The following is a 23,694-nucleotide window of genomic DNA, read 5'->3' on the forward strand; positions in this document are numbered from 1 at the left end:
AGTTCATTTTTTTCTTTTTAGCCCCATCCCATTTTCCTTTAAGGAAAACGGGCTGCATTTTGAAAAAAAGCTTGCTTTATTTGAAAGCAATTACAGACATGGTAGTCTGCTGAGACCAGCAGGCCACCATCCTTGTGATGGCTGCAATTCCTAAGGGGTTGCAAATTGTGACCTACCTCATTAATATTCATGAGGAAGGTCCTCTTGCGATCCACTGGGAATCACAAAAGAAACTCAAAAGAGTTTCATATATTTGAAATTGAGATTTCCTAAATGTGATTCTCTTGAAATCGCAATTAGGAACTCCCAATTTCATACTTTAGTAGATACAGCCCTTAGAGTACTCTCTTAGAGTGAAACAAGGATTTTTCTCTACCCTTCCCTTGAAGGTGACTCCATGCTGGCTCATTCTTCATCTTTTATGACTTTGCACTTCATATTATTTGATGCATTTATATTTTGATTAATTGATACTTATCTGATGTTGATTTTTCTAAACATTTAACCTTTAATAAACTTTTATGATTGGAAAACTTAATCATGTTCTGTTTTTCTCTTGGGGCCTTATGTGCTTCATATTTATTGAATGGATTGTTTTGTTGATCGAGCTCGATTCTGAACTTCAATCACTGATAGCGTTTTATGGTCCCTAACATTTGTACCTAGAAAAGTGCTAACAAATCATGGAGCCTTGTGACTTTTGGAGGAAAATTTAAAGGGGCTGGCAAAGATAAAGGGAGAGAAAAAAGCTGTGACAAAAAACAGACTGTGGAAAGGAAGTTAAGAAGAAGATGTGAGAGGGAGGAATATGTGGGAATAACGTGAAAATAGTGACATTTGCTGAGAGGATTGTGTGGCACCCTCCCTAATCCAAGAGACAGGGACAACTCAGGCTGGCATCTAGATAATTGATTTACAGTGCTGCATGCTGCATCCGCGCACACACTCACACATGTGCTGCAAATTTAAGCGAACACTCACACTGCACTTAAAAAGATAAGGTGTCTTTGTAAGCACGTCAGGTCAGACATACTGGCCTCTTAGGCCCATATTTATACTTTTTTAGTGCCGCATTTGTGCCACTTTTCGATGCAAAAGTTGTGCAAACGTACAAAATACAATTGTATTTTGTAAGTTTGCACCGCTTTTGCGTCAAAAAGCGGCGCAAATGCAGTGCTAAAAAAATATAACTATGGGCCTTAGTGTTTCAGGGCACTATACAAAGTGTACGTACAAACAGTTCCTATTGACGCTGATGCAATTAGTACTGCTTAGAACCGACGCGTTTGGAACAGTGATGCTAACAATCTACAACAACTTTATAGGATTTTAACCTGCAAAGAACCAAATCACGCTTTACAGCACATTGTTGGGACTGAAGAAACATTTAAGAGAAAGTGAGAAAAAGGGGAACCAAATAAGAAAAGAGAGGAATGGAAAGAGACTGAAAGGCAGAGAATAAGAAGGAGAAAAGGCAAAAGAAAGAAATGGAATGCAAAAAAAAAGGATTAGCGAGATTGCACCCAAAGGGCCTGATTTAAGAAAAGTGTTGCTGCACCCAGTGCAGTGCCACTTTGCTTGTGCCCCTTAGCACCCCTGTAACGACACCATGTGTGCCCCGTATCTAAGATACAGCGCACCAAGGAGGTAGTTAAGGAAACCATTGTCAAAATGTTTGATGCTAGCTTGGAGCTAGGATTAGCGTAAAACATGTTGACGCTAATCTCGCAAAGCCCACTAAGGCCCATTGTAAACAATGGTGTGCCTCCTTTTAACAACTGCTCTGAGCAGGCGTTAAAAATCCTAAAAAAAATTACGCAAAGAAATCTCATAGATTTCCCAATGACCATCAGAGACACTTGCCAAGATATCATTTGTTCAAGAAGGGGGGGTGAAACACTTATCAGGAAGCAACCACAATTCTTCTTGAGGGTGAAGTCACAAGAAATCCCTAAATTAACCTGTGCTCAACCCTCGGTTTGCTTGGCACAGAGCAGTGTGGTTTAACTCAGAGACAATGTATAAAGTACTTGTGCAAAACTTCAAACAGTAACACAGCGAAAACAGACCACAAAAGGATCCCACACTAGTTTAGAAAAATAGAGTAATTTTTGATAAATAAAACAAAACTAAAACAATGCAAATCCAATCAAAAGTGATCTTAGTGAAAATGTTACGAAAAGGTACAAAGTGCCGACTGTGGATATCTGGTCTTGTTGGACAGGGACAGTCAAACGATCAGGCAAAATTTGATGGAGCTTGGGCCGGCTATGATACTCAGTTAGACCTGCTGAACAAAGTACCTTAAATCCTTGTTTGTGGAGTATTACAAGGAGCCATGTCAAAGATGTGTCGCACAGCCAAAGTGATGCATCGGTTCCAAATTGCAGCACAGCTGCGATGAGAGGTCCTGTGTGGTTGTTGAGGATCCCTTTGATGAGGGCTTGTCGTGAAAAGTCCAGCTTTGAAGATGTATTGCACAGTTAGGGCGAGGAGTGGTGAGGCTGTGAATTGGAGCTCACCATCATCATCAAGACTGCTGTCGATGAGGAATGCGAGGGCCTGGGATGAGGATGAGTCACACAGCGTTGTTTCCGAAGAGGCTGCGTAGGCAGTGTGGTTCTGTGCAACAGGTCCAATCCATGCAGCAGTGGTGATACGTCAGTTCTGCTTGGGTTGTGCCATGCAGCAGAAGAAATGCATCAGTTTTGCTGGATTCTCAGAGGCTGGGAGAGCACCTTAGGCCCTCTTCCAAGGGTACAGGACTGGGGTGCACCACTTGGCAAGGTAGACTCATGGATGGCAGAGTCCAGGTGCTGGGTTCAAGGATGTTGGAGACTACTGTCTCTGAGGCTCTAGTCAGGAGGCCAGCCAAATAGCCCGGGAGTCACGCTGGAGTCCTGGGTTCAACAGATGCAGGTCCAGTCCTTCTCACCCAGGCAAGATGGCAGCTGGCAGCGAGTTAGCACAACAAGGCATCTGTCCAGCATTGCAGTAGTTCAAGAGGGCAGAAGACCAGCTGAGCAGCAGTCCTTCAGTAGGACAGCAATCCTTCTTCCTGGCACAGTATCCCTAGGTCAAGAAGGGTACTGAAGAGGCAGTGTCTGAGGTCCAATATTTATACCTGGTACTCTCCCTTTGGAAGGTGGGAGAAGCTTCCAGAGGTTTCCTTTTGATGTTCCTAGGCATCCTGGGTGTGCAGCTCTTTGTATGGAAGAGGGACATGACTAATTCAAGTATATGTAGGGCTACTCCCAGCTCCACCCTCCCATCCTGGCAGTGTTGGCCCATCAAGGCACACCTAAGCTCTCTATTGTGTGGCTGTCTCGGAGGAATACACAAAGCCCAACTTTTAGCTACACTCAGCAATGTGACCCACTGACAGGCTACAGGCACGAAATGGCTATAGAAGAAAAATTTCAACTTTCTAAAAGTGGGAACAGAATGGCCAGGGCACACCCGTATCGTAAGTCCAGATAAAGTTCAGGAATTGAGTAGAAGTCAGTTCTGGGAATTTGGTGCAGAGGAATTTATTATAGATGCAAATGTGTATTCATCGTCACGATCACAAAGAGCATGTTATGCAGTAGGTCCATGTATCCAAAAGCAGCCAGATGTTAATGAATGGTCAAGATTACAATCAGATGACCACAGATAACAAAGAATCCTTACAGCAAAACAGCCAACACGTGTTTCGTCTTCAAGACTTTGTCAAGGCTGTGAAAACATAGATGAACAATATATACAAATCGATCAAGTGGACATCGTACATATAATAATCAGATATCTTAATATTTTGCAAAAATAGTGGTGAGCAAGACCAAAAAATAGGTGTGCCAGAGTGTACAGTCTAGACATTATAAGAAGGGATGCGTGAGTGACATTAGAAGAAAGAACCCTAAATTTAGAGTGCCCTTAAAAGTCCCATAACCAGCTGATCAAATCAGGTTTGCAGCTGAATCAACCCATTAATAAAAACAAAGAGGGAGGTAAGAGAAAAAACGTGAAGGTGCATCATGATCTAAATAAAAAAGAAATCAATCAAGACGTGCGGAATACGCTAAGCTAAGAGTGAGAGTTAAATAAACGCGTTAATGTGAATAGAGTGACAAGTACCTTAGGATATGTGTTATATATATCAGGAAATTGAAAAATATAAACCGGACTGGTGGTGGAGACTTAATTTTCTTTAGGTGCAGTCAATGAGCGTAAAAAGGATCAGTGGTGGCCATGATACGCCTAAGGGAGGAAGGAGCATACAACAATTAATGTCTAAAACACTACAAACGTGATGAAATAACTAATGTAGACTAAAGTATAAACATCCTCATGAGAAAGAAGCTTCCGGAACCACCAAGTGAGATGCCATTATAAATGCCAATCAAACCCGAGAAAGAATGGCTAGTAATGCTAGGTACCCAAGTTCAGAAAAAATCTAATAACAGCGCCAGAGCCTGCCCCACTAAAGACATTTGAAAACAGCGCAATCTGTGGAGGTCCCGTCATGACCTCCGTTGGTAAACCAAAACACAGTGAGCAGAATAATGTGAGCCGATTACAATGTCCTAACCACGTGTGCGCCCAAAAAAATAAGATTAAATGCGTGTAATTTTCCCCCAAGGCTTGGCATCAGATGTAATAGAGCCAAAGCCTGCCCCAAATGACGCCTCTTGGAGAGAGCGGCGCCGGTGTTCCTCATTAATCACGCAGCGTCCGTGTTCCTCATTACTCACGGTAACTAGTCACTTACATACACCCAAGCATTAAATAACAATCCTCAGCAAACGGCACTTAGTAAAATTCCAAGGTCGGCTTACAAAACGAGTGAAAGTGCCCCAACCTCATGTCCTTAAGCGTAGAAGAAAAATACCGACGCGATTGGCACGGGTCAATTTCCACTACATTTGAGGTGAGAGTTGTGTTAACCACGTTGGTCTCTGACTACCGGCATACCCATAAAGGGAACCGGTATTTTTCTTCTACGCTTAAGGACATGAGGTTGGGGCGCTTTCACTCGTTTTGTAAGCCGACCTTGGAATTTTACTAAGTGCCGTTTGTTTACACATTTACCATTAACTGCGTATATGGTTTGGTGTCATTGGATTTCTCTGTGAGTACTTGATACTTGGTACCTCTCGAGGATAGTTATTTAATGCTTGGGTGTATGTAAGTGACTAGTTACCGTGAGTAATGAGGAACACGGACGCCGCGTGATTAATGAGGAACACAGACGCCGCTCTCTCCAAGCGGCGTCATTTGGGGCAGGCTTTGGCTCTATTACATCTCATGCCAAGCCTTGGGGTACGATTACACGCATTTAATCTTATTTTTTTGGGCGCACACGTGGTTAGGACATTGTAATCGGCTCACATTATTCTGCTCACTGTGTTTTGGTTTACTAACGGAGGTCATGACGGGACCTCCACAGATTGCGCTGTTTTCAAATGTCTTTAGTGGGGCAGGCTCTGGCGCTGTTATTAGATTTTTTCTGAACTTGGGTACCTAGCATTACTAGCCATTCTTTCTCGGGTTTGATTGGCATTTATAATGGCTTCTCACTTGGTTGTTCCGGAAGCTTCTTTCGCATGAGGATGTTTATACTTTAGTCTACATTAGTTATTTCATCACGTTTGTAGTGTTTTAGACATTAATTGTTGTATGCTCCTTCCTCCCTTAGGCGTATCATGGCCACCACTGATCCTTTTTACGCTCATTGACTACACCTAGAGAAAATTACGTCTCCACCACCAGTCCGGTTTATAGTTTTCAATTTCTTGATATATATAACGCATATCCTAAGGTACTTGTCACTCTATTGACATTAACGCGTTTATTTAACTCTTACTCTTAGCTTAGCGTGTTCCGCACGTCTTGATTGATTTATTTTTTATTTAGATCATGATGCACCTTCACGTTTTTTCTCTTACCTCCCTCTTTGTTTTTATTAATGGGTTGATTGAGCTGACAAACCTGATTTGATCAGCTGGTTATGGGACTTTTAAGGACACTCTAAATTTAGGGTTCTTTCTTCTAATGTCACTCACGCATCCCTTCTTATAATGTCTAGACTGTACACTCTGGCACACTTATTTTTTGGTCTTGCTCACCACTTTTTTTGCAAAAGATTAAGATATCTGATTATTACATGTACGATGTCCACTTGATCGATTTGTATATATTGTTCATCTATGTTTTCACAGCCTTGACAATGTCTTGAAGACGAAACACATGTTGGCTGTTTTGCTGTAAGGATTCTTTGTTATCTGTGGTCATCTGATTGTAATCTTGACCATTCATTAACATCTGGCTTCTTTTGGATACATGGACCTACTGCATAACATGCTCTTTGTGATCGTGACGTTAAATACACATTTGCATCTATAATAAATTCCTCTGCACCAAATTCCCAGAACGGATTTCTACTCAATTCCTGAACTTTATCTGGACTTACGATACGGGTGTGCCCTGGCCATTCTGTTCCCGCTATTTAGGCAACCACCCACTCCTCAGTGTGTGGCCCTCCAACACCTGTTGGTGGGAGGTGTTTGGCAGCCTGGCACCCACCATTGGTTCATCTTCGACTTTGTTCTGAACAATTATTGGAAATACTTGTTGCTGATGTGCGGGCACCTGTTGGCATTCTCCACCTCCTGCTTCTGACTCAACTTTCTAAAAGTGGCTTTTTCAAAATTGTACCTTAAAATCCGACTTTATCAGGAGAGATGGTTTTCATTACAATCCCAAAGGCATCAAACATGTACTGTATACCTACTCCCATTTTAAATTTGCTTTTTATAAATGTAAAAAAGGTAACTCCAATGTTACCCTATGGAAGAGATAACCCTTACAGTAGTGGAAAGCAAATTTAAGAGTTTTTCACTATGAAGACATATACAACTTAAACGTACATGGCCTATGTTTTAAATACACTGCACCCTGTCCTCTGGACTGTCCAGGGCATACCCTAGTGGTTACTTATATGTGTTAAAAAGGAAGGTTTGGGCCTGACAAAATGTTAATATTGGAAGGTTAAACTGCCAGTTTGAAAACACACACAGGCTGCAACGGCAGGCCTGAGATATGTTTAGAGGGCTACTTAAGTGGGTGGCACAATAAGTGCTTCAGGCCTACTTGTAGCATAGGTGCATATAATACCACTTTATAAGGTTTTACAAGTAAATTACACATACTGATTGGGGTCAGCTAATGCTACCAGATTTTGAGGTGTGAATACATGCACTTTAGTGCTGTTCAACAGTTTTAAAGAGTGCAGGGTCCTAAGGACAACAAAAACAAGAACGACAAAAAGGGAAGAGGAAGGTAAAATGTTTGGGGGTAGACCATCCTAAGACTGACAGGTCTAACAACTTGGTAGACCCAACACCCACTACCTCTCATTATGAAATACTGTGGCAGGCTAGTAACCTCAGCAGTGCTTCTTAAAGAAAAAGTAAACCCCAAAACAGACCACACATGGGTGTTACACCCTTAGTTGTCAAACTGGATATCCCATGAATGAAACTTGAGCCCAAGTATTTTATCTAAAGTGGTGAAAGCATCTGTGAACTAATGGTATAGGTCTCTGAAAAGTCTGCTATCTTTCTGATGTACCCAGAATTTAGGCTTACTGGAGGGAGGGGTTCAGTTTCCTGCAGGGGCTAATTAATGTGCAAAGTTTAATGGAAATTAACAAAAAGCATCTGTACATCTCATTTCTTACTAAATCTCCTGCCTTCTTTTTGTACCGCAATCACTATCCCTCCAGGCTGCAATGAAATCAACAGTAAAATATTCACGATTATGACAGATGTTCAATCCCATGCAGCGAGAATACAAGTGAGTGCCAAACTGCAAATCTCCATTTCATTTACTGCAATCCTTTCTACACTTACTTAAAATTCCTCTCATCCTGTTTGATCCACTCTGACAATTTTCACATTGGTAAAATAAAGCCTATGAAGTTATAAGCATTTTATTTAATTTACTAAACCTTTTGATTCATGCTTTTATCTCTTTAAAAGGCACCATAATCTCCTTGCTGTTTGAACAAATGAACCTTCAAATGAAGTTACGAATGGCTTCTCATTCTCCAATCTATCTGAAAGTCAAATTTATTAATCACACCCTATGGGTGCCCAGTGACATGCTGCTGTTCCAAATGATGGTTTTTGGATCCACATCAACTCATACATTTGCAAACATACCCTTTATTAGAGGACAACTGAATTTTCAAAAGAAACATGTCTTCAATGGAGAAGAGTGGCCCAAAGGGAATTAAGGTGGAACAGCAATTAGAAGAAAAAAAAGGCAGTGACTGGTTTAAGAGTAAATGCGGGCTGTGGTGGAGTAGATTTAGCGAAAATAGGTTTTAAAACTGCCTGCACATAAAATAGAGGGTTTAGGCAGAAAGAGATTTAAGGTGGAAATTCTAATTAATTTGGAGAGCTAGTTTAAGATTATAAGTTATGAAGGTGGATAACCATCTTAGAAAAAATTAAAGAATTAGAAATAACCTAAGGAAGGCTTATTAGATCACAATTTTGAGACCCCAAGTGCAGCTGGGTACAGTAATGCCGGGCCCTTAGTGTCTCCTACCCACTTTCTTATTTCCCTTCAAACAAACAGAGATGTACAGTAGTATTCAACATACTATTTACAAGGTCTTCCTTGCACCTTACAGAATATATGTTGATTTCTGCTCCAAAGGGCACAAACCAAGTACCTTAATCCTCCCATGCAGTCTGCCTTGGTAGAACGCTTCCACATACATCTTGTAATCTTCAGCCCGCTCTCCATTAAACTTGAATAGGTGGTTGAGATCCACAAATTTCCCTCATTTGTCCGTATTGCATTTCTCAAGCCTTACTTTACTATTATGGTAGGAAATGCACGCTATCTATCACTCTCTTACACAAATTTTACTGGGCACCTCGCATGCATCATATCATCCTTAGATATAATTCCCCTACTTCTTCTAGTGCACAGAGTTGGCATCTGCAGCTAAGAAGGCGCTAGCCCAGCTTAAAGAAGAATAGGAAATGTGCCTTAGATGCCAATTGGTGCACAAACCAGAGAGCAAGGTCTCATCAATTGATTTCATGTGAATCAAGGGTCAATTGGATTTGAGCTGTATCTTAAATGGCTAGATCCCCAGAAAGGGAAAATCGCGTTTGTTAGGTTTTGTCACCAAAAAACCTATGCTCAGGCTCATTCTTAGATCGGCAATATATCTACGGTAGTGCACAAAAAATGTTTGCATCTTTTTAAAATTCTGAGTATATTGGAATTTGCGCTTGGAACAGCAGCATCATTCTATGCTCCTATACCAATAAAACCAGGGTTCACATGTCTACTGCCACACTGTCCTCCTGTATATCTGCTGCTAGCAAGATATTTTCCTTCTTGACAGTCTTGCAACATTTCATAGACTGTACCTCATATAATATCATATGCAGAAATAGTATCTGACATAAATATTGTGTCCTAAATATTGTTTACAAAAATATTGCCTTTTTGGGTGTATAATCATCTAATATTTACTCCAGTGGAGCAATATTTTTTAACAGTCCTTGGCATTAGCAAGATGCTGATCACTCGCACACTCCCAACACTGTTTACCGCCTACAGACACACCACTATTTTCAGCAGGATTCTTACCAGGATTCTTGTTTGGGGAAACTTTGTGCTTAACAACATCTACATCTGGCACTTGTAGCTCATTGTTCTGTTTATTCACATCAATAATAGCACACAAGGTATGCTGAAGTATGTTTTCTACATAGAGCACTTCATCCAGCAAGGCATCCAGCATGATGTGTATTCGTCAAGAAGTACTCCAACCATGCATGACTACGTTCCTCAGTGCATGACATCAAAATGGCATCTTTCACTTATGATCATCAGGCATAGTCAGACCTAAAAGGCATACTTTAAATTCACTCAAAAGAGTACCTTCTTGCTTAGTTCATCAAACTCACTGCAGAGTATACCCTCACTTTAGAAATTGTGCATCATCTCTCATATCTACCTCCTGAGTGCAGTACGTAAATGAGATTAAAAAAACTGGTAGGGTTGTAAAAGGATAGTGGCTTTAGGAGTGTCTCTAACAAACCTCCACCAAAGGAGTGGCCAATGTAATTTAGGGTGCAGGATAAAAAGAATCATGTAGTTAACAAATCTATAAATAAAGACTTAATAGTGCATGTTATTTACACAGCCGCGGCTCCCCCATTAGGGCGGAGGAGCGTCTCCCCCCGCCAGCAGCAGAAGCTGCAAAACCTTTCACAACAAAAGGACAATAAACTGTGTTTATTATCCTTTCGTTATGAAAGGGGTGGGCATTGGGGGATGACAGGAATGTGGGAGTGCACTGTGCACTCCCCTCAGAGCGCACGTGTGTTTGGCCAGCCGTCTTGGGCTGTCCAAACACACATGCGCAGTGTGCCCCCCCGTCTGGCACTGCATTGCCGGGCTAGAGAGAGCAGGTACAATCTCCCAGCAGTATCTTAACCACATAGAGACCAATGATAAAAAAACTAATACGCTGTCTCTTTTTGTCCTGTTTCACAAAAAGGACATCTAGTGACGCTGACGCTCTCTGGTGTGGGATAGGTGGATAAATAAGCATCTTGTTCTTCAACTGGCGAAGGACACAATTAAAGCCCTATGAAAGTCTGTCTGTTTGTTTGGTTTTCAAGAGCTCTGCCCTGTCCAGCCCTGGCTCGCTAGAGCACCACCTGAATGCCCGAAGTCCAAAATGTGTTTTGATTACAGGTAAGGTAGGAATCTGAACCCACTTGTCTCTGCAACCTACTGAAGATGAATGGTCAGGTCTAGAAATTGTCAAATTCCACACGCTCTTAGGATTAAATCTCCACATACTACCTGAAAACAGTTGTACAGACCATGGTAGAGTTATCAGAGGGGTTGTTTGTTATGATAGCAGGTGGGGAATGGACAGAGAACAGGTGACAAGCTGAACAAACTCAAGAAAGGCACCGGAAGGCTCTTCTAAGGGTTCCAACTTGCACTCCTGATGCAATAATGCAAGTTAAAGAAGTATTCATTGTGGTGCAGAGACATTAAGAACAATCCCTGCTAAAGGAACATGAAGGAGTGATTGGCACCAACAAAGCAATCATAAGAAAAGCATATTGAAGCACAGAAGGACTAGGGCCCAATTCACAAAGAAAGTTGTCAGTAAGCACTAGCATATCTACACTGACAGAATTACGACGTTCTAGAATTCACAAACATTCCAAGGACTCTCTGGGCCAGGTGCAGGTTTCCATGCAAATTCCTGGGAAGACCAAGTGAAATTCTCATTGGTATCCTATTCCCACTCTGTGGTGTACAGTGGGGGATCTCACAGGAGGAAACGGGATCTCCTGTGCAAACACATAATATTTTTTTTCCACTGGAAAAATATTTTTCCGCTGTAGCCCCGGCAAACCAGAGGTTGATGTAGTTCCCTTTACACCAAAGAAAGAAGTGTTTCAAATGGCTGGAGTAAAAACCTCTCCCTTCCAATGGTGAAAGGAGAACAAGCGGTGTTTGTGAATACCCACAAATGTGCAAGTTAGAGGGCGCTCAAAAACTCCAAATCCAAAGCGAACCACACCTTTGAGTGCATTGAAAGGCCCGATTTCAACAGCCGTGAGTAGAATTCATGAGTGCAGTGAATTCAGCGAATAACTACACCTGCAAATGGGTTTCCGCCTGCTAGTAGTCACTTTTTGAATTCCCGCAAAAATTATTTCTGACCAAATTTACATTTCTGCATAGGTAGTGCTTTAAATGGGCCAGTACTGTCCGGTACTGAGTACCGTCACTTTTTTTATTTTGAGAGGGAGAGTACCTGCACTTCTCAAGAAAAACGTAATTCTTTTAATTGGAGAGCACCGGCACTTCTCAGAAACAAGCAGGTACCCTGATGCAGAGTACGTGCACTTCTATTTTCCCATTTCAAGCACTGTGCATAGGGTTCAAAACGATCTATGGAAACAGGCTCAAAACAGAATTGTTGGGTAATGCAAGCTCCATACGTTAGAAACCAATATTCGGCCTGCAGAAAAACACACAGAAAAATTTATCCATTTCAATGTTTTTTTTCTTCTTTTTAATATATTTTCTTATTTTATTGCATGTTATTAACAGTTAGTACATTCATGCATACAGTAACGTCTTTAATAGTTCAACCCACTTTCTACTCCCGCCTGGTCCCACTGACAAATGTCTTTAAATGCTAAGATATATGAGTTCCCTATTACATTCTTGTCGAGCTTGTCAATCAGAGTCTATGCGGTTATCATTAAAGGTATACCACTATTCCATTTCTGTATCTTTTCATACTTCCATTGCCCATCATCCCCATATTTTTTCATATTTCTTCATGCGTCGTCTACTCTTGTACACTTCTTTTTCTATAATTCTACAATATTCCATTCCTATTTCCTAGTTCTGATGTGTTGGGGGCGTTACCGAGCCCCTTCTCTGGGCTATATCTCTCTTGGCTACCAGGCATCCTTGTTGATGAGTATTTTTTAATGGCGTGTATATTCTGCGGTTTCCCAAATACCCAGCAACGCCATCCTAGGTGTCAGTCTAAGGGACCCATTGATTGAAGTCGCCAGTGTATTTTCCACCTTCTTTCGGTTACCTCTGGAGGCATGTGCAGCTCCATATAATATGTAGAAAGGAGCCTTCCATCCCACAGTTTCTATTGCATTTCGCATGTCAATCCATACTATCTTATATAATAAAGTCCGGCATTAGTCCACCCTGTGTAGTACTTTAAGCTGGCTAAGCTGAAAACTTGATTTTATTGCCACCTTTTTAGGAAATTCCACTGCCTCTGCCTAATCATCCTCTTCCAGGTTCCCTGTGTCTATTTCCCACCTCTCCCATAGTGTCGTCAGTGGATCGTGTGTACTCCTCATCAGGGTGCCATATGTCATTGATACCAGTTTCTTGTCAACTTTCCCACTTAGCAACCTGTTTTCCAATGGGGAATTATCTTGCTTCTCTCCCTCAGGGGGAATTCTGGTTTTCAGGGCATGGGATAATTGTCGGTATTGGAGCCACTGGGACCCGGTCAACTTATATTCTGTCTGCAGGTGTGAGAATGGGACTATCCCATTTGCGTCCCATACTTCCACCAGCGTGGATATGCCTATTTCATTCCATCCTTTGAATCCCTGCACTGACGAGACCTCTCTCAACCTTGTACCTTCCCACAGTGGGGTTTTGGGGGTTAGTCTCCCACCCTATCCCACCTCATTCATCAGTTTCCTCCATATATCAGTCGCCCTTTGTGTCGCCGGGTACATATTTGTAGGGTTCTTCCTAATGCATGTAGGTAGCTGTGTGCCCCCATCCCTAGTTTATCCCCCCATAACGCTGGGTTATCGACCTCTGTATAGGCCCAATCATTTACTACACTGACTTGCGCTGCTTCGTAGTATTTCCGCACATTGGGCATTTTAATACCTCCTTCATACCTAGATCTCTGTAGTGTTTTTAGAGATATTCTGGGTTGCCACCTGCCCATAACAACTGTCTTATCAGGCTATCTATCTTAGTAAAGAACCTCTCTGGTATCTTATATGGTGTATTTTGTATCATGTATAGCATTCTGGGGAATGCCATCATTTTAAACATGGCTGCCTTCCCTAATAGGGATAGTGGCAGCGACTTCCAAAGTTTCACGTCTTTTCTAGTCGTTGCAGTAGGGGTGTCATATTTGCCTCATAATACTCAACTTCAGTATGCGTTATCCATATCCTTAGGTATTTAAATTAGTTTCACTCCATGCGGAGTGGCAATCTGAGTTGTGCACTATTCACATCATCTCCCAAGGGGAACACTAGCGATTTATCCCAGTTAACTACAAAGCCTGAATGTCTACCATAAATGTTGAATATTTGTTGGAGCCTGCCCAACGTCTGCGTTATGTTGGATAGGTTTAGTAGGATATCGTCTGCGTATAGCGAAATGCAGTCCTCTGGTCCTTGGTTATCCGGCCAGCACCAAGTCAGTGGATCTACTCTTATCCAAGCAGCCAGGGCTTCAATAGCCAATGCGAACAACATCGGTGATAAGGGGCATCCTTGTCTGGTGCCCCTCATGATAGAAATCTTCCGAGACAGATGGCAGTTGACTTGCACCCTGGAGATCGAACGGTTGTAAAGGTGTCTGACCCATCTTATGTAGTTCAGCCCAAAACCCATCCCCTCTTCAGCCCCAAACAGATAGCTCCTCTCCACTGAGACAAATGCTTTGTTTGCATCTAGGGATACAATTACTTTGCCCACCAGTGCCTCTCGTGCCAGAGCCAAGTTATTATGTAGACACCGGCGGTTCAGCCTGGTCGATCGGCCCGGCATGAATCCATTAATGCACTAATTTAAAAATCACCATTTTCAGCCTGTTCGCCAATACCTTAGCCAATATTTTTATGTCCCCATTCATTAATGATAGGGCCCTGTATGAGTCACATCATAATTTTCCTGCGGTTGGGATTAACATCACCGTCACTGTGTGCATGTCTTCTGGTAGTTTACCTATTCTGTACGTTACAGCCTTATGTAGTGGGACCTTCACTTGTGTTTGAAGTCTTTTAAGTAACTCAATTGGGAGTCCGTTCTGTCCGGGTGCTTTGCCTGATTGCATCTTCCCCAAGGCCAGTATGATTTCCTCTACTGCAATATCTGCTTCTAAAGCTACTTTGTGGGTGTTACTCAGTTTCCTTATTGGACAATAATCAGCAATGAATGCCTGGATTTCCATTTCAAGGGCTGGTATGTGGGATTCATAAAAGCCTTCCAAATATGTAGCGAATTCTTCAGCTACCTCTCCACCTGTGCGTATCAGATTCCCTGATGTCTGCTTAATTTCTTTGATTTGTCATTTTGGGCCAGATATAACAAAAAAGCTATTTGCGATTTGGAAATAGCGATTTTTAAGAAATCGCTATTTCTGATTCGCAAAATGCAATGTATCATATTTGCGATTCAGTAATAGCGAATTCTTAAAAATCACAAATGCTATTACCGAATCGCAAATTGCAATACTGACCCCATTCGCACCAATGGGCATGTAGGCCCATATTTGCACATTTTTTGCATTTCCCAAATTGCGAATTCCTAACTGGAATGCGCAATTTGGGAAATGCAAAACCCCAGGGTGCTGGGGGCCTAAGGCCCCCTCTGTTGCACCCCAAAAAGATATTTCAGGACATGTAAGGCGCACACATGCCAAAGGGGCATGTCTGTGTTACATGTCAATGTTAAAAATGCATTTTTAATACATTAAAAAAATGTGCACATGGTTACCACCAAGTTCAACAAGCAGAACCTATAAAGCAAGAAAAGCCTCTTGAACCTGTCTGTTTCGGCGGGAATATTGGTTTTGCTGTAAAATACATTTCCATTTATTCACTCAGCTTTATACATATTTCATGGTTTCCTTTACTGCCTCCTATGGGCACTGAATCAATATCTTGTGTCTCTGCAGGGTGAAATGGCGGCCCCCGCATGATCTGGTCATAGGGTGACCACAGCTAGCCACTTTTAGGTGAAACAACCACTGGGGATTAAGAAGCTTGACACAGAAAGGAGAGTATTAGCCTTGGGCTGGGCGAAAGGTGCAGTGTGTGTCACCTGTAGCAGGCTGTGCGTCCTAGGACTGAGTCTTACTCAATGGTTAATTTGTAAATGAATGAATCTCAATGCTTAATTTGAGCCAATGGTTTCTGGTGGGGGCCCCAACACTTATTTTTGAGGGCCGGCACTTATTTTTCTGCCTCAAGCATTTACTGCGAGCAAAAGACACATATAGAAAAGATGGGGGAAGATACAAACGAAAAAGCGTCACAAAGGGAGAAAGCTGCAAAAGTGAGCTGAAGGGGCAGGGACTGGCTCTAAATGGAATAAAGAGGCCTGAGATGGCTTCAGGATTACGCTGCCTCAGTATTCTGTGCTTGCACATTTAAAAGCAGCAGCCGCATGTTTTAGAGGAAAGCTCTGAGCACCGGCATGTTTTTATTTACAAATTAAGCACTGGTCTTGGTGCTCAAAGCTCCGCTCAAAAGCCCGAAACCGGCGCTAATAGGGTTTGTAAAGCACAGCAAATCACTCATGAGGGTATCAAGGCACTGAATTGTAGGAAGGGGGAGATTAAGTGATTTGCCTAGAATCATAGGAAGTTATGCCAACGCTGAGACTCATGCCTGTTTCCCCCAGCTCCGAGGGCGGCAGCTCAGGGCTTTTTACCATACCCTGTGCTCCGCCCTAAATGTCAGGGCATTGAAAACCACCTTCACTTCCACCTTCTTTCCCCTTTGTGAGTTTTTCCCTCTCTTCCTTTCGGGAAATGTCTGACAGGACTAATAAGTGCTGTGGGCCCCACAGGAAACCACCAGCTCAAATTAAGCACTAGTCTGACTATCCACGCAGTACCTCAGTGGCTCAGTAGTATTTTGCATTATACTCACACCCTGCCTCAGTAGTAGTGCATTGTCTGCCCATGGATTGATCGCAGTGCACTATATCTCAGGGACAGCGCTGCACGATCTCAGTTCAGTATCTCAATGACAGTGATGCAAGTTGTCACTTCAACATATCAATCACGGTGATGCACATCATCCAACCTTTAAGATAATGATATTGCTGCGTGATGTCACTCCTATTTCTCATGTACAGTGCTGTGTGTTGTCATTCCTGCATCACAAGAATAGTGCTGTGTGGTGTCACACTTACATCTCAAGAATAATGCTGCAGATTGTCACACCTGCATCTCAAGTATAGTGCTGTGTGTCATCACTCCTATATTTCAATGATAGTGCTGTGCATTGTCACTTCAATATATTAGTGATTGTGCTTTACATTCTCAAACCTACACCTCAAAGATAGTGCTGCTCCTTGTCGCTCCTACATCGCAATGAAAGCGCTGCACATTGTCATTCCCAGATACCAGGGAGAGTGATGCTTGTTGTCACTCCTGTCTGCCAATGACGGTGCTGCCCATCATCACTCCTTCATCTCAGTTGTAATGCTGCAGTTGCCAACCCAATATCTCGGTGTGCATTGTTACTCCTACATCTTAGTGATAGTGCTGCTCTTTGGAACGCCTATGTATCAAAGGTAGTGCTCTACATTGGCACTCGTATGTATCAAAGATAGTGCTGCACATAGTCACTCCTATAGCTCAATTAACGTGCAGTACTTTTGTAACTCCTATGTGTCAAAGCTATTGCTGTGCATTATCACTCCTATGCATCAAATATAGTGCTGTGCATTGTCACTACTATATCTCAGTGATAGTGTTGTTCATTGTCACTCCTGCATCTCAGTGATCGTGTGCACTTTTGTAACTCCTGTGTATCAAAGATAGTGCTGTGCATTGTCACTACTATATCTCAGTGATACTGTTGTTCATTTTCACTCCTACAGCTCAATGATAGAGCTGCACTTTGTAACATCTATGTATCAGAGATAGTGCTGGGCATTGTCACTTATCAAAGATACTGTTGCGCATTGTCACTTCTACATATCAATGATAGTGCAAATATACAGAGTGAAATATGCTACTTACACCCATCGTTGAGTGTGAGGAAATAGCCCCTCACTTATCAATTGATGACAATAGTAATTAAAGTATATTTGACTCTGTGTACATTGTATATTCCATGTCTTTTTATGAACATTTTACAGACATTATTTGCCCAAAACAGGATTCAAGGAGAGAAAGTTTTGTAGTGTGATAAAATAACATTGGAGGGACCTTGCAGAAATAAACTTGACTTCGATCTTTCCACTGTTGTAAACAGTATGTGAAAACGTTTCTTAGTGCAATTAGTCCTAATAACGTGTGATTGAGCCAGATATATTTTTACTGCCATGGCATAAATAGATATATTAAATTGTCCTGTCTATCAATAATGAAACCTATAGTTTAATTCACTTTCATCGTATTTGGGTGATGCATAATTGGTATAAAAGTGTAACTAATTTACCAATATAAGTTAAGATAAACAGGCTTTTTGAGGATGTAATACATACTCATCAAATGAAATAGATTTACCTACTTAGAATCCGACTCATGAATATCTAGGAATGTGTGCACTTTGATTATAATAGTTGTAAATGGAAATTGCACTTTAAGTCATGTGCATGGCTAACTGAGTTAACTGATTTTCACTTTAAATTCATCTCAAACCCTGGATTAAGAGTTCTCTTGAGAATGACTGCCAGAGCTGAAACATACTGTTTTGTATTTTCATTATGATCAGCAATAAAATACATTACCACCCAGCAATCTATTGTTATCACGAACTTCAGAGCTTATTGCCTCGTTGAGTAGACTTTTAAACTAGTTTTTAATCACTGCCAAGTGGTGTATTGTTTAGTCACATTGGCACACCAGTGGCTGCATTAACCTGTAACGTATTAATTTGTCTTATAATTCTTGGCATTTTTTATGGAACTCAATGCTACTAATTTTGTCAGTCTTGAAAAGCTGAAAGGCTTATTGATCATACCAGGATTAAAAACTGTAACCTGTAAGTCACACCCACAAACCTGGCTAGAGCGTGCTCAGCCGCAGTAAACAACCTTGCAAGCTCAAACAGACCAATTTTGATTTAATTGGGCTTAATTGGAGTGTTCTTACTCGCTCAAATTGACCAAATTACAGTCTCTTATCTACTTTGCTTTCTGACATGTTTGACAAGCTCTGTGAAACGCATGAATAAAGTGCACACAAAGAGGAATATCTGGGACACTGCACAAGGCATTATACGTAAGTTCATGAGGTACGCAAGATGGTGTTTTGGCAAAATACTTTGTAAAAATATCTTGAGACACAAATAGTGTATCAAAACTCTTCTGATGTCAACAATATTGTAGGACAGAAAATGGAATAGGTAAGAACATCATTTTTATATCTTTTATATTATTCTAAATGTAGTTGTACAGTACAACTTTATTGTTTTTAGTTGAGCTTCATTAATTTTTATGTTAAAAGATATTATTAGTCTAATGTTAAGTATGTTTAATTATGCTTTTTGTGTTTTTTTCCTGATATGGTAAAACATTTCAAGAAAATGTTATGTTACTTTTTTGAGGGGAGTTGTCAGGTTTGTGGGGGAATAGTGTGGAAAGTATGTTAAATATCTATTTAATTGATTATATATGTTTTTATAAGGTTTGATGTGTTAATTAGATAATGAATTATGTCTACTTTTTTAATTACGTTATAGAAAATTTTAATAAAATGGTAATACATTGTTTTACATGTTAATTGGTATATTGGATGATTGTGTTCAATTTTAATAATTATATTATGTTTGTGTTTTTATTTTTAAAACTACTTTATATTTTTATTATGATTGAAAAATATTTGCAGTGTTATTTTTTCCAGTATTAATTTAATTTTTATTTGTATTTTTTTTAATTACTTCGGTAACCTGATAGGATGTATTTAAATCTTTCTTTATAATGTACTCATTTAAAAGATAGATTTAAATACGTCCTATCAGGTTACCCAAATAAAGGTTTACATAAAATAATATTTAAAAATTAAAATCTACTCATTGTTTTGATTCTTAAATATTATTTTATGTAAACCTTTATATGTTCATTTTGTGTTTTTCATTTTTACTAATTTAAATACATTTAGGAATGTTAAAAATAGTTTTTTTAATTTGTTTATGGAAATACATTTAATGGGCCTAATTTTCAAAGATAAATTTACACTTTGTGTAAGTTTATATTTGTTTTTCGAATTAACAAACCTGATTTAATAGAAGGTTTACGATTGTGAAGACTTTGCAGTCTGGACGGAGAATGCCACAAACATAAATATAGGCATGTTGTATCTTTATATGAGTTCTCTGCCTCAACTGCGGAGTCTCCATTGTCATAACCTTACTTCTGAATTACAGATTGTTAAACTTACACAAAATATTTAGTTTACCTTTGTGAACAGGTCCTATGTATTTTTTGAAAGAGGTCTCACCCCTCCAAAATCCAACACTTTCCTTTTTGTTGCATACTTCGGTGTTCGAATAGTAATTTTGATTCCTCCAAAGTCCATCACTTTTCCAACTCTTGTCACATTGGAGCTGGACTAGTAAATCTGACTCCACCAAAGTCCAACATTTTCCCTCTGTAGCTTGTTTTGGGAATGCAACCCCTTAGAAGTCCAAAACTTTCCCTACTGCTGCTCAGGATGGCATGGAGTTAGTACATTTTATCCCTCTAAGTCTAACAAGCCTATATTTATTTAATCTATTTAATCTTTTTAAATTGTGTTCATATATTTTTTGTTTTAGTTGTAAATATTACTTTACTGTAAATTATAGTTAATTATTTTATTCGTTTTATTTTTAAAATAATTTAGTGTTCTACAATATTATTATACAAATTTTGTTTTATATCTAGCATTTGTACATTTTATTAGTATTTTTTAGTATTTATTTTTAAACAATAATTTTATTCTTAAAAATAATGTTTACTTATTTGTATTTATTTTAAAGATTATGAATTTTATTTTATGTTTTTATGTTATACCTCTTTAACACAGTTTTTAGAAAATAAGTATGTTTACCGTAATATTTTTTAATTTAATTTGTTTTGAAGATAATATAGTGTAAAATAATTCACATTTGATATCTTTAACCATGATTGTTATGATATTGTGGTCTTTAATGTTTTTAATTTTATATACAAAGTATGTAGAGTTAATATTTGTGTCCTCAATATTTGTTGGGCAATTTTTTGGCTAATATTTTTGATTGTGCTATTTCGGCAAACAACCATATAAAATATACCGTTTTCCCAGAACACCAAAGAAATTGAGTATCACTCTGCTAGCGGCCAACCCTCAAAGAATTAGGTAGACACAGGGTCAGAATTCTTTTACTGCTTCCAACATGTCCTACCCATGAGACCTACCCATGGTCATTTTGGAAGGTCTTAAAATGTATCAGTTTGTTGTGCCTCATGAAAGCCACCAAGGACTGTCATTTTCCTTTGAGCTGTACACTCTAAAGCAAAGCTGTTATAAAGATATACAGTGCCAGTTGATGCAAATAGGCAATAGGGGCTCCGCCCTATCCCTTTTGTTCCCACCATAGTTTCTACTGCAATAATAAAAGGTAACAAAAAAATAAAGCAGTGGCAAGCTAATGCCTGACCATTCATCCAATTGAAAGTCAGGAAGTCTGGCACTTTCAGAGGCCCACTATATACATGTGAGCATGAGCTTTAATAGGGCTTCCACATGCAAAGCCATTGCTTTATCTGGCAGTGGTGTTTGAACAAAATATTAGGAATCAGAAATATCAGAAATTGAATACTGTGATACACAAATGTCGTGATGCAAAATATCATTGACAAGAATAACATTTTTTGAGGTAAGGAATATTGTATAAATAATAATTATGTTTTTTATATCGTTTTCAATAATATAGTGGTTAAAATATAATGTTGCAATTATTTGAATGTGTTTTATTTGATATAATAATTTTATGTGTTCCTATTATTTATATAAATGTTATTCATTTTAAAAAAATATGGCTTGTAATTTTATTTGATGTTGGATTTTTAATTATATTTGTAATAGTGATTTATAGTGTCGTAGTGGGTTGGTGGGTGTGTAGAGGGATAGGATGAGACGTTTTTTGGATAGTAATTAATTATAAATTATTTATTAAATTGTATTTAATTGCATGATTGATGGTTATTTCGCAAATTATGAAATATGTATTTATTTTACTTATATTGTAGCTGCGGACTGCTTGATTTGTGGGAGTCTAGGTTGGGAAGTTAATAAAGCAATCATTAATTAACAATCTATTGTTAATTAAGTATTGAATTGATTAGCATATTTTGGTATACTGATTTATTTTAGTTGTGGGATGCTCAGCTTCTTTTTTTATTTTAGTTTTATTTTCCCTTTACTAACCAAGTTTAAACTACACAAACTTTACAAGTTCTAAAGTTATAGTTATAACTTTCATTTAAAATGTATCCACCACCTTCAAATTACTATAAGTAGCAAACCTTGTTACACACTATTTTCAGCTCCCTAAACGGGCAACACTGACTATAGCTCTCCACTGTACCATGCACTGTGTTGTGACAAATCGTTTCATTCTATAAGTGATGCAATATGAAGGGGTATAAACAGTGCATGAAAAAGGCATAAGTTAAAGTTAATGTAGTGTGCCGAGTGAGGTGACAAGAATGCGTTAGAAGGTGCACGATTTATACTAATTTGAAGGTGGTGCATAAATTATAAATTGAAGTTATAATTATGACTTTACACTTTTTAATGTTTGTGTATTTTAATTTGGGTTTGTATAGAAAGAATACATACGATATTTCTAACTATAATTACCCCTAACCTTTATTTTTTTCATTGTATGTTGATGGTTTCAATGTTTTTACTAAGAATGTGTCATAGAATTTAGTGTCGCAAAGTGCAGTATTATGGATTTGAATAGTATGAAGTTAAATACAGTGGAGTAACATAGCAGACAGTGGAATAGAGTCTCATACAGTGGAGTGGCCTGGTGTGTCGTATCAAGGAGTGGGGTATCATAGAGTGAAGCAGCGTTTGTACAGTGGAGTGGCATGTCCAACAGTAGAGCTGAGTGTTGTACAGTGGAGTGTCATCGATTGGAGTGTCATGAAATGGAGTATGGTGGAGTGGAGTGTCATCGAGTAGAGTGTTGCAAAGTGGGACAGAGTGTAGCAGAGTATTTTACAGTGTCGTGGCATAGTGTGGACTTCTGTGTAGTAGAGTTTTGTATAATTCAGTGTTGTTGAGTGTAATGTCATGCAGTAGGTAGAGTGGTGAAGAGACTTGTATGGTGTAGTGTTGTACAGTGGAGTATTATGAATTGTGAGTACATAGTGCATGGTAGAGTGGTGAGTTATGGCTAGTGTTGCCTGGTTACCAAGTTGAAAAGAGTGTGTAGTGAGGTCTGCTACTTATATTAATTTGTGGATGGTGGATAAATTGTAAATGAAAGTTATAACTATAACGTTTGTGTAGTTTAAACTTGGTTTCTAGAGAGAAAACGTGTTTTCTTAAAAATAACTAAGTTTGAACCTTTTGGTGATTCATTTAATTTCAATGTTTTTTTTCATTCCAGTGTCGCAAGAGGAGAGTTGTTTTGTGGAGTGTTGTACAGTACAGTAGAAGAAAATGTTGTAAAGCCAGTACAGTAGAGTGGAGTACTCTGTCGTACAGTTTTGGAAACTGTTGTAGAGTGCTGCACAGTAGTGTCCACAGAGCATAGAGTCAAGTGAAATTTGGACAGTGGAGTGTACGGGGATAGAGTGAAAAAGAGTTTAGTAGAGTGGCAGAGTAGCATAGAGTGTAGTAGGGTTTTGCAGAATGTAGATATATTGAGTGGAATAGAGTACACTGGAGCGGCGTAGAGTAAAGAAGAGATCAGTGGAGTGGCATAAAGTGGAACAGCATAGACTGGAGTAGCATAGGCTGTGGTGCTGAACAGTGAAATGGCGCAGAGTGTAATAGCATATGATGTAATAGCGTGCAGTTGATAGGCGTAAAATGTAATCGTGAAAATTGTAGTAGCGTACAGTGGATTGGCGTACAGTAAAGTGGTGTAGAATGGAATGGTGTGTTGTTGAGTGGGGAAGAGCGTAATAGCATATAGAG

General features: G+C 39.6%; 1 protein-coding gene across 1 annotated transcript in view; it reads right to left on the reverse strand.

Moving 5' to 3' along the window:
* NTSR1 (neurotensin receptor 1) overlaps window positions 1–23,694 on the reverse strand; it is a 639,069-nt gene that overhangs the window by 397,255 nt on the left and 218,120 nt on the right. The window lies entirely within an intron of this gene.

The sequence above is a fragment of the Pleurodeles waltl genome, chromosome 7, assembly GCF_031143425.1.
Source record: "Pleurodeles waltl isolate 20211129_DDA chromosome 7, aPleWal1.hap1.20221129, whole genome shotgun sequence".
NCBI classification, from domain to species: Eukaryota; Metazoa; Chordata; class Amphibia; order Caudata; family Salamandridae; genus Pleurodeles; species Pleurodeles waltl.